The sequence below is a fragment of the Anthonomus grandis genome, chromosome 15 (genome assembly GCF_022605725.1).
Source record: "Anthonomus grandis grandis chromosome 15, icAntGran1.3, whole genome shotgun sequence".
NCBI lineage: Eukaryota > Metazoa > Arthropoda > Insecta > Coleoptera > Curculionidae > Anthonomus > Anthonomus grandis.
Genome location: NC_065560.1, coordinates 9,564,475 through 9,574,786, shown reverse-complemented (window position 1 = coordinate 9,574,786; position 10,312 = coordinate 9,564,475). Strand labels below are relative to the sequence as shown.

Sequence of the window (10,312 nt, the reverse complement as noted above, 5' to 3'; positions counted from 1 at the left end):
GTTCCTGCTTTTTTCAACGGTTATGAATTATATTTTATAAACATGCCTAGAAAATACGAAATGATGGCGACAAACAGAAAATTAAAACAGTTTTATCAGGACGGATGTCATTAAAGTATAGCGCACTATACAACATAATGTTAGAAAATCCACTTCAGAAGTTCATGTCAAGAAGAGCCGTGAAATTGGAATAGAAAATTTAATATTTTCTCCTCAGTATGTGATAATACAAGTGTTTTGGCCAGCTTCATTTTCCAATACTGATTCCGGAAGCAACAAGTTTGGCGAGAATATCAAGTTTTATTCCAAAGTCTGTTGGATACTTCCAGGACAAGTTAGGATCTGTTTTGAAATGGCACCAGTTGTCACCCTCCGATATCTACAATTTGGATGAAACTGGTGTTGCCACGTACAAAAAGTTCGTCAAGTTATCGCGACAAAAAAGCAACACCAAGAGGTTCAAGTTACTTTTCGTGAGAGTAATTGGTACAGTTGGAGCAAACGGTTTAGCAGCACTGTCAATATTGATATTCTTTCGAAAAAAATACAACTCGCATGCTAAAAGATGTTCCTAAAAAATATCATGGATTAGATGGATTAGATGGTTATCATGGATAACCATGAATCTCACCTGTCGGTTGAAGGTATCGATTATTACAAAGAAAATCGCATAGCGATTGTAACGTTGCCTCCCACAGGTCTAATTGCTTACAACCTGTAAATAAAAGGGATTTTTTAATCAGGGAGCTGTCGAGTAGATGCTTATGCATCCAAGCCAAACACTTACTATATACGACCTCCCAGAAATATATTATAAAGCACGGGATAGAAAGTGTTTTAAATGTACAGGTATTTGGCCATTCGACAAAAATATCTTTACTGAACAACATTTCCTATGTTCCTATGACACTGATAGATCTGCACAAAATTGGCATCAATGGCATAGGTAATAACTCAAATGTAGTGTGATCACCAAAAGCTGGTCTTTCCTTAGAAATAAACAACCAAAGGTATGTTTCATCTCGTCTAGAACTAGAAAAAAAGGCCACTGTATCGTGTCTAGATGTCCTGTAAGAAAAAAAACTATTATTGCTACAAATACACCTGAACAAGATGTGATCGGCCAAAAGAAAGAAGATAAAAAACGTCTAAAATTGATAAAAAAGAAGGTAAATCAAATAAAAAAAGCAGCCCGGATAGAAGTATTACAATTAGAAATTTCTACGGAAACAGGTAGGTACTAACAGATTTAAAGATTCTGAAGAACCTATATGTTTTGTTCCATACTGACAAAAGTTCTAGATACACAGACATGATTTATTCTAATGTAGATTTAGCAAAATACAGTCGTTTCTAGTTTATAATTCTCATTTTGATTTAAGGTTTTTTTTTACACTTTTAAAAAATATACAGCTTTTTTCTCTGTTGAATAGTCGGAAATTATGTAATTTTTTCACATTTTGCCTCTATAACAAAAAACTATCAAAGTCCATAAGGACATCTTCACACATTTTTTTTTGGTATAAGTGGTTGAAGAACCACCTGAAATGATGACCAACAAGTTGTCCTAACCACCTTGGATAGCCCCAGCATGCATTTCAATTAATTCCTTTAATGGTATGCTCATTTCTTCCTCACCTGTGTATGGTGTCCAGAAATGTTTCTGGTCCTTCTAAAAGAGGCAAACCAAGCACCTCCTCTACGGCAAATTGTTGGAGAAACAGCAATAGTTTCAACATTGTTCACAGTAGTTGGACAACGAAAAACACCAACATCAGCAGGAAATGGAAGCTTTAGACGAGGTTTGCCTTGTTTACCTTCAATTGACTCAATCAGATCAGTTTCTTCTCCACAAATATATGCTCCAGTACCCCTGTGTATAAAGACATTAAAAGCATACATCCACAAACATTGCCTGCTTGGTATGCCTCTGCAATAGCCACTTGCATACTAGAAGCTTCATTATAGAATTCACCCCCGATGTAGATATATGCAGCTTTAGCTCCAATGGCTCTTCCAGCAATAATTTTTATTGTTAGTTATGCGTTCTTAGTTTCATTTTAAATAAATACACCGTTATTTTATAATCCTAATGTTGTTTTATTTCTTGTTATATCCCTTGCCTTAGTGAGGGCCTGGACACCGGACACACCTGGCCTTTTAGTACTTATGCATATAAGTTAGGGCACAGTAATTTTTATTATGAATTAATTTATCTCGTTTATGCCTATATTTGGACACTAAAAGTGTGGCAGTTTATTGATAGATCAATTCACCTGCTAAGCACAATGATTTTTTTTTAAACTCAATTTAGATGAAAAATGTCCAGAATACAGAAGATCTTGGACTGCCAATACAGTCTCAGGACCTTTAAATTCGTTTTCAGGCTCACTTTTGTGCCTGTGAATTAATTACTATCCATCCATCTTAATCACTGAGCTTTTTTTTCTCTTTCCTCCCACTACTGATTATACAATTCTGTAATCCTAGATTTCGAAGTATTCGTTTTGGAAAAAAAAACAAAAGCACCACAAAACGTTGAGTGTTTTCATGACATGTCTGGCTTTATTGCTTTAATTGGGCCTACAGATTTCATTTTTGGCACAGTGCTCAGATACAGTGCTCTTAACTGGGCTTGTGTTATGTAATGAAAAACTTTTGTTAGCAGTTTTGAAGTCACGAATTTCGCTATTTTTATCGAATTTTTTGCTCTTAATTAAATGTTACTAACTTAATTGAACATTACTTAACGAAATGTTACTAACTTTTAAGTTTGGTTTACCAAAAGCCCGTTTCCTTTCTACATCTTTTCGTCTTGCCCATAAAGGGAGACCAATATGCAGATATGCGATGCATGTAAGAAGACTCAGAAATGAGCTGGCGTTTCATTAAAGTTTCATTAAAAATTGTTTTTATATTATACTTACTCTAAGCCTTAATCTACTCTAATATCACACTATAAAAAATGATTTTGTATTTTTTACTACAATGTTGCGTCGCCCTTTTTTTACAAATTGTAGCAAATTTAATCTTACTTGTAGCAAGAAATCCTATAGGCATATCAAAGTAAATCTGACAGTATTCTAAACTCGTCGAGTGATAAATAGCCCAATAGTGAGTTATTCCTTTTAATATATTGAATTGTGAATTGAATTGTCGAAACAGTGGGCTGCCAAGGCAGTTGTGCATATAGGTCTCCTGAGGGACCCGTCATGTCCCACCGAAGGTTACCAGAGCCCAACGGCCTTAGAGAAACCGGTAAGGCTCTCTGGTCTGAAGGACTTAAAGTCACTCGGTACACTGAAAGTGTTACCCAAGTATTTGAACCTGGCGCGCGTGAGTGCTGGACACTCCCCGACTACATGGTCAACGGTTTCATCCTCCTCACAGCACCATCGGCATTCCGGGTTGTCCGCAATACCGATAGTATGGAGATGGCTTCTTAAGTGCCAGTGACCGGTTAAAAGAACTGTCACTAGCCGAATTTCGCGTCTTTTTAGGCGAAGTATATTTTTGGTGAGACAGGCAGAGGGCCCACCTATGTGCCCTTTGGCCTGTCTCATACCAGGGGACTCAGTCCATCTTCGGTGGGTCCACTTGTCCAGCAGACCCTTCATTGACTCGACTGCAACGCATCGGCATATTCGCAGATCCCAGTCTGACAAAAGAGTCCGCTTCCTCATTACCTGCATGGCCTGCGTGGCCAGGTATCCAGACGAGCTGGACCCTGCAGCCAACACAACTGCGGCCGTGATAGCCTTAATGGCAGCTCTGCTGTCCGAGCATATTGATACGACTAGATTGCGGTGTCCGCAGCTTAGGATTTTCTGTCCGCATTTTAATACAACGAATACTTCGGCCTGGAAGACAGTGGCGTGCTCCCCCAGCGATTATGCCCTACTGGTATGTGGGATCCCACTACAAAGCCCTGATCCAGCTCTGCTATTCATTCTGGAGCCATCTGTGTACCAGATGGTCCCCCTATTTAGCAATGCAGGTCTGTTGGAATGCTGCCACTCCTCTCTACCTGCAATGTGCGTCACGAATCCCTCGTAGTCCACAGTCAATGCCCATCAGAAGAAGAGGACATTCCTGTATGGCCCGTGACCAAATTTTTGCGTGACCGGTCTCTCCAGCACGTAGTTCGCCGAGGACGTATAGCCTCGTATAGACGCAGTCCTCATTGCCTCGAATTGCACAACGAGGTCCAGCGGGAGGCTCAGCAGAGTCTCAAGCGCTCTAGTTGGCGCCGTCCGCATGGAACCCGTTATTCTGAGACATGCAAGACGTTGGACTCTGTCCAGTTGAGCACGAATTTTCGCTTTTTTCGTACATGGCCACCAAACTATAGCCCCGTATGTGAGAAGAGGTCTCACAATGCGCGAGAAGCATCGCTAGTGACGCACCCTCACCGCGTTGAGGCCCAACATCTTCAGTCTATTGTCTCGAGCAAGCCGTTTTAGTATTTATTTGCAGTTATCCTTGATTTAAACTTACTGACCTAATTGTTGACTGACTAAGCGTCGAAGTGTCTTGGATAATTGCCTGGTATTCCAAACGGAATGTTAGCTACTATGGTAAGCTTTACAGCTATTTATCCCCGTTATCCTGTTTACTGGAAACAGCTAAGACCAGAAAGCCTCATTAGATTTTACAAGGGTATTGGTCTCTGGTAACCTTCGGTGAGGCACTTAACTTCGTTGTATTTCATCTTCAGTTAAGACGGAGGAAGAAAATTGACATAAGGCTCTGGAAGGGTGAGGGGATGACGTTAGAGAAACATAATTTCTGTCAATAAATGCCTCCATCAATATTAAATTTGACGTTTTTGGCTGTTTTTCGCTTAACAATTTATTTTTCAAGATTTTCAGGATGGATTGGTTTGTCTCGAACATCCTCTATACTCACCGGACCTGGTTCCAATGACTACTGCTTCATAGGAATAAATTTGGCCCCAATGAGAAATAATTGCTGAAATTAAAGCGCATTTTGAGGCAAAGACAAATCATTTTACACTACTGGTATATACAGTGCATCCCAAAAGTTATGTCTAAATTCATTTAAAATTCAGGGATGTGTTCGAAAAAAAATGCTCGGACCCGCCGATTTTTATTTCAAGTTGCGCAGTATCGTACGTGAAGTTTGTATATACAGGGTTGCTCAGAAATAAAATACGACCATCAACTTAATTTTTTCAAATGAAAGCACCTTTTTTTATTTCATTTTTGAATTTCGCGTGGAATTCTACGTATGTTTCATGCATTCTGTGCTATACCTAAAGTCAACAGTTATCGAAAAAAAAGACGACCAAACATTATTATTGAAGTCGAGTCACCTTACGAGTCACCTTACCCCTGAGAATTTTAATACAGAGCAAAACTCCATTCATTCGGGTTATTTTCTTGTTGGCTGGTGACCGTGTATTTTTATAGAAACTGTATGACAGTTGTACGCCAAACAGATATTGTCAAGTGTGAAGTGTACGAGCAACGTTGCGGTTTTCACAAAGTTAACGGACGGAGAAAGAATAGAAATTCTGTGCATGGTTGGGTTTGGTGATAGAACACGTACTCAAAGAGAAGCTGCTCAATTATTCAATGAACTCCATTCTGATAGTCCTCCGATATGTCAAAAGTTGGTGAGTAGAATAGAGGCTAAATTTAGAGAATTCGGTCATGTTAGAGATCTGCCGAAATCTGGTCGACCTGCTCGAGATGAAAATGAACAACTTGACGTTTTGCTTTCTTTGAAAGAAAATCCATGCACTCCTCTGTCGCAGATTGGGGCAGATTTACACATGGCGAAATCTATAGTTCACCGAATAGTTAAAAAGCACAAATATCACCCCTAGAAAGTGATTCCTGTGCAAGAGTTATTTGATGACGATTTCAATAGGCGAAATGAGTTTTGTGAACGCTTACAAAACATGTGAAATCTAAATAATAATTTAGTAACAAATATTATTTTTTCCGATAAAGCCACGTTCTGTTTGAATGGTAGTATGAACAGACAAAATTGTCGATATTAGGCAACAGAAAATCCGCATTGGATGATGGAGGTAAACACCCAGTACCCTCAAAAACTAAATGTGTGGTGTGGAATAGTGCGCGGAAGAGTAATAGGTCCCTTTTTCTTTGAACAGACTTTAACGGGACAAGTGTATCTCGATTTTCTCCAATTTGAATTAGTTCCAGCATTACTAGCTTTATTTCCAAATCCATTGGACCCAGACTATCCTGACGAAGAACTAATTTTCCAGCAAGATGGTGCTGCTTCGCACTATGCTGCCACTGTGCATACATTTTTAGATGAAACCTTTCCCAATCGGTGGATATGAAGGAGAGGACCTATCGAATGGCCTGCTAGGTCGCCTGACCTAACACCAATGGACTTTTTTTTGTGAGGATACCTCAAGTCGAAGGTATTTATGGGTAATAGGCCAAATAATCTAGAGGACTTGAAAGAGAGAATTCGTAGAGAAGTGCGCTCCATAACTCCGGAAATGAATGAAAATGTGCAACGAGACTTTATTGATCGCCTTGGATATTGTCAATCCGTGAATGGCAACTATTTTGAACGTTTAACTTAATTTTTGTTCTTTTTTTATTTGTTACATGAATCGTCTTTTTTTCGATTGTTTTCGTCTTGTTTTCGAACTGTTGACTTTAGGTATAGGACATGATGCATGAAACATACGTAGAATTCCACGCGAAATTCAAAGATGAAATTAAAAAAAGGTTCTTTCATTTGAAAAAATGAAGTTGATGGTCGTAATTTATTTTTGAGCAACCCTGTATATGCAAACTTCACGTACAAAAATGCGCAACTTGAAATAAAAATCGACGGGTCCGAGCGTTTTTTTTTCGAACACACCCCTGAATTTTAAATGAATTTCGACATAACTTTTGGGATGCACTGTATAAGCGTTATTATAATTGTATTAGTCTTAAAGGAGACTACTTTGATGAAAAAAGTCAAATTTTGCAAAAAAACAGTCTACTGAAAGACCTTGCGGACCCCTTGACTGATGTGTTATACGCAGCTGTGTATCGTCTGCATGCCTTTGTATGTCACAATGAGATCTCTTGTAATACTCTGAACGCACTGAAACTAAATTAAATATTTTCCTAAAAAAATCGTCATAGCACCGTCAGAAAAACCATAAGAAAACAGTTTTGCATATAAAAATCTTTTAATTTATAATCCTTCAACCCCGATTTAATCATTAATCATCAAACAGGTACAACCATAGCAAACACCTTACTTAATGCTTTTAGGTATCCGAAGTTCTGACCTTAATTATAATATTTATCAAAGGAAATCCCCATACAGATCCTTCAAAAGTCCGCTAATCGCATACGGATTTTACCGGTATAATTTCATTGTCCTAGAGCACGAACGCCACTGCCGGTAACCCGGTACCCAAGTAGTACCCGGCGCGCGCGAAAAGTTGTGTGGGGTTCGTCATAAAATCACACAAACCAGTTTTGGGTTTCACTCTCTTCGGTTAATAAAACGCGCGACAGTATTCGACTAGGTACCATCCAGTGTTCTTTCTTCCTTTGCAACGGGTTCACGGTTGTTTTTGCTATTTTTTTTTTTGAAATTTTAATTGTTTAGTTTAGTTGTTTGGTGCGGTGGTTCACTGTGAGATGAAAGCGTAGCGGTTTATGTCATTGCTATTTTTATAATTCTTTTGTGATCGTCGTCTCTTGTGGGAAGAGGTAAGTGGTTCCATTCTAAATTTGCATTGAATAAAGAGGATATTTTACATATTTATTAGATAAATTAACGGATTCTTAATGAAACTATTTAAACTACTACTGTCATGTTTACGAAATTATTCAAGACATAATAACGTATTTGGTCAGTGTTATCAAAAGATCATCATGAGTTTGATCTTTGACTATCATATCATTGGCGTACGAATTTTATATATTATCGCTGCTTTCTGCTGTATTGTATATATTTATTAAGTAGGCGATATCAGTGGTTTAACTTGTAAAATATAACACTTTTATACAGAGATTACCTAAATTTATATTTACATCTCTCTTTAGGAGATAATAAACATTTTTTACCAAGGTTTCACAATTTTCTTGTAAAAGACTAAATCAGAATACACTCGTAAAAAAGATACTGATATTAATAAGAGGATTTATTCTGCTCCAAATGCCCATCTATAACTTTTATGCAAATATCGAGTTATGAAATCAATAGGAGTTACCAGTTGGTTGACACTCGTGCTCTTTTTGTTGTAAAAACTTTTATTATGTTATGGGTTATATTGTTTTACATTAGTTTTAGATTATAAATGCTCCTTCAAGAAGTCCAGTGTCAATAGATCAGTAGATCTTTTAGGCTGTTCAGTATAACCTTTTCACCTAATTCATCTACCTAAAGTAAAATCTGTATTATTGTGACGAATTCATAATGAGTTACTTATTTTACGTACACAAAAATCAAATTAGAAAATACTATCTTACTAATGCCCAAAAATTAAAATTTTCTTCTTCTTATATTTTTGAGCGTATGAGATAGTATTTTCTAAATTGATTTTGCTATAAGTGACGTAATACTCAATAAAATAAGTAACTCTCTAAAATATGTTCATTCAAAAATTACTCTAAAGAAAGATGATCTTCGGGCCAATAGGATGGTCTTAATTAAATCTGGTTTAATAATTTAATAAGAGTTTCCAGTAGCTTTTTTTCACCTGTTATTTTTCCATGTTAAAAATACGGTTCTCAGTTAAATTACTACTGAAAATCTTAGTTAACATATTTTATTTCTTGAGACGTTATGTATGTTTTTAAATACATAACGTCCTACAAGTATAAGGACCTGAATTCTTTACTGCGTTCACCTTTGCCTTGAAGTTGGTCTACTGGTCTTAGGTTTGTAAACTTAAAGTTTACAGGCTTGAGATTCTCTTGAATATTTGTGGACCTGTGCTATTAATTAAACTTAAACTTTTTAAATATTTCAACAAGCTATATAATAAAAATTGATATTTTTACTTCATCGTTTCACAAAAAATAGCTTGAGTCAGAAATAAAAGATAAACTGTTAATTAAAATATAAGTTTCATGATGAAGATGAATAAAAAACCTAATATCTGTTTTACTAACATTGTAAACTTTTTTCTAGTTTTATAATTGAAGAGTGGAAATTCCAAATGTTCTAAGTGCCATTTTTTTTTTCAAAATAGAGATATTGCCTTAAAAATATTCTATGTGCCATCGCCAACAACCCTGTTTCGTTTCAAGTGCCAAACCCCTTTAAACGTGGTATGTTGCCTACCTAAAGAATGACAATGTTCTGAGTACGCGACCTATGTGAACTCAGTAAAACTTCTAAGCGTGCAGAACAGTATAAAAATCGCGTTTCTGGTAAATCCTATAAAAATCGAAAGAATAAAAATGTTCCAGCACTGCCACCTCCTCAAAAAAACGTGAGTATTTTGTTTTAATGAACTTAAGTTTTATATAAAAAATGTCAATAAATTGATTAATTTGTGTTATAAGTTATATCAAAGGGGGTCTTTGAAATTTTTAGTCAAAACACTTTCGTAAGTGCCTGCAGTAATAAAAACTTACATATTTTTGTTACTTACTAAAATCATTATCGCAAATTGAATCACTTTTTATTGTTACAGGCAACTTGCAAATGCAAATACGGCTGCAAAAATATCTCGCTCGATTTGAAACTCAAATTAGGTACGTGAAGATTTTATGAAGATGGAAAATCACAACTTGCAGAAAACTTTTTTGCTGCGACTTTTGTCTGTGTCACAAATAAAGCGGAGGTGCCATGGGACCTATGATACCCCGACTAACAGTCGCAGGAAATGTACCATTTGTTATTCTGTTCCTAATAATACAGGTAGCTCCTTCCAAGTGTGCAAGCAAACTTTCCAGGATATTTTTGCAGTATCACACAGACGTCTACAAACTCTACAAAGTCGGTGTCAAGAAGGACTTATCACTTACACAGACAAAAGAAAGGGAAAAAAAGCACATCACCAAAAGTATACAAACGAAGATTGGGAGCAAATCAAACACCACGTTAACTCGTTTCCATGCGATGAAAGTCACTATGGTCGCGCTAAAAGTAACAAAGTGTATTTTAGTAGTGATCTTAATATTAGTCGTCTTTACAGTTTTACCAGCAAAAATCTAGGAAGTAAAATTACTTACAAATTCTATCGAAAAGTATTTCTGAAATGCTTTCCACATGTTTCATTTTGCCGTCCCAGGACCGATACTTGCAGGACCTGCGATTTGCTTGCTTGTAAGATTTCATGTTCCAG

At 36.8% G+C, this 10,312-nt stretch overlaps 1 protein-coding gene across 2 annotated transcripts in view; it reads left to right on the top strand.

The window, feature by feature from the left end:
- The first annotated feature begins 7,471 nt into the window (after positions 1-7,471).
- The window catches only part of LOC126745008 (serine protease inhibitor 88Ea-like), a 35,526-nt gene continuing 32,685 nt past the window's right edge, over positions 7,472-10,312 (top strand). Inside the window, exon 1 of one of the 2 annotated variants that reach the window (XM_050452647.1) lies at positions 7,472-7,724. The gene's annotated coding sequence lies outside the window, so the exon portion shown is untranslated. The remainder of the gene's footprint in view (positions 7,725-10,312) is intronic. The other variant, XM_050452648.1, reaches the window with a different exon arrangement.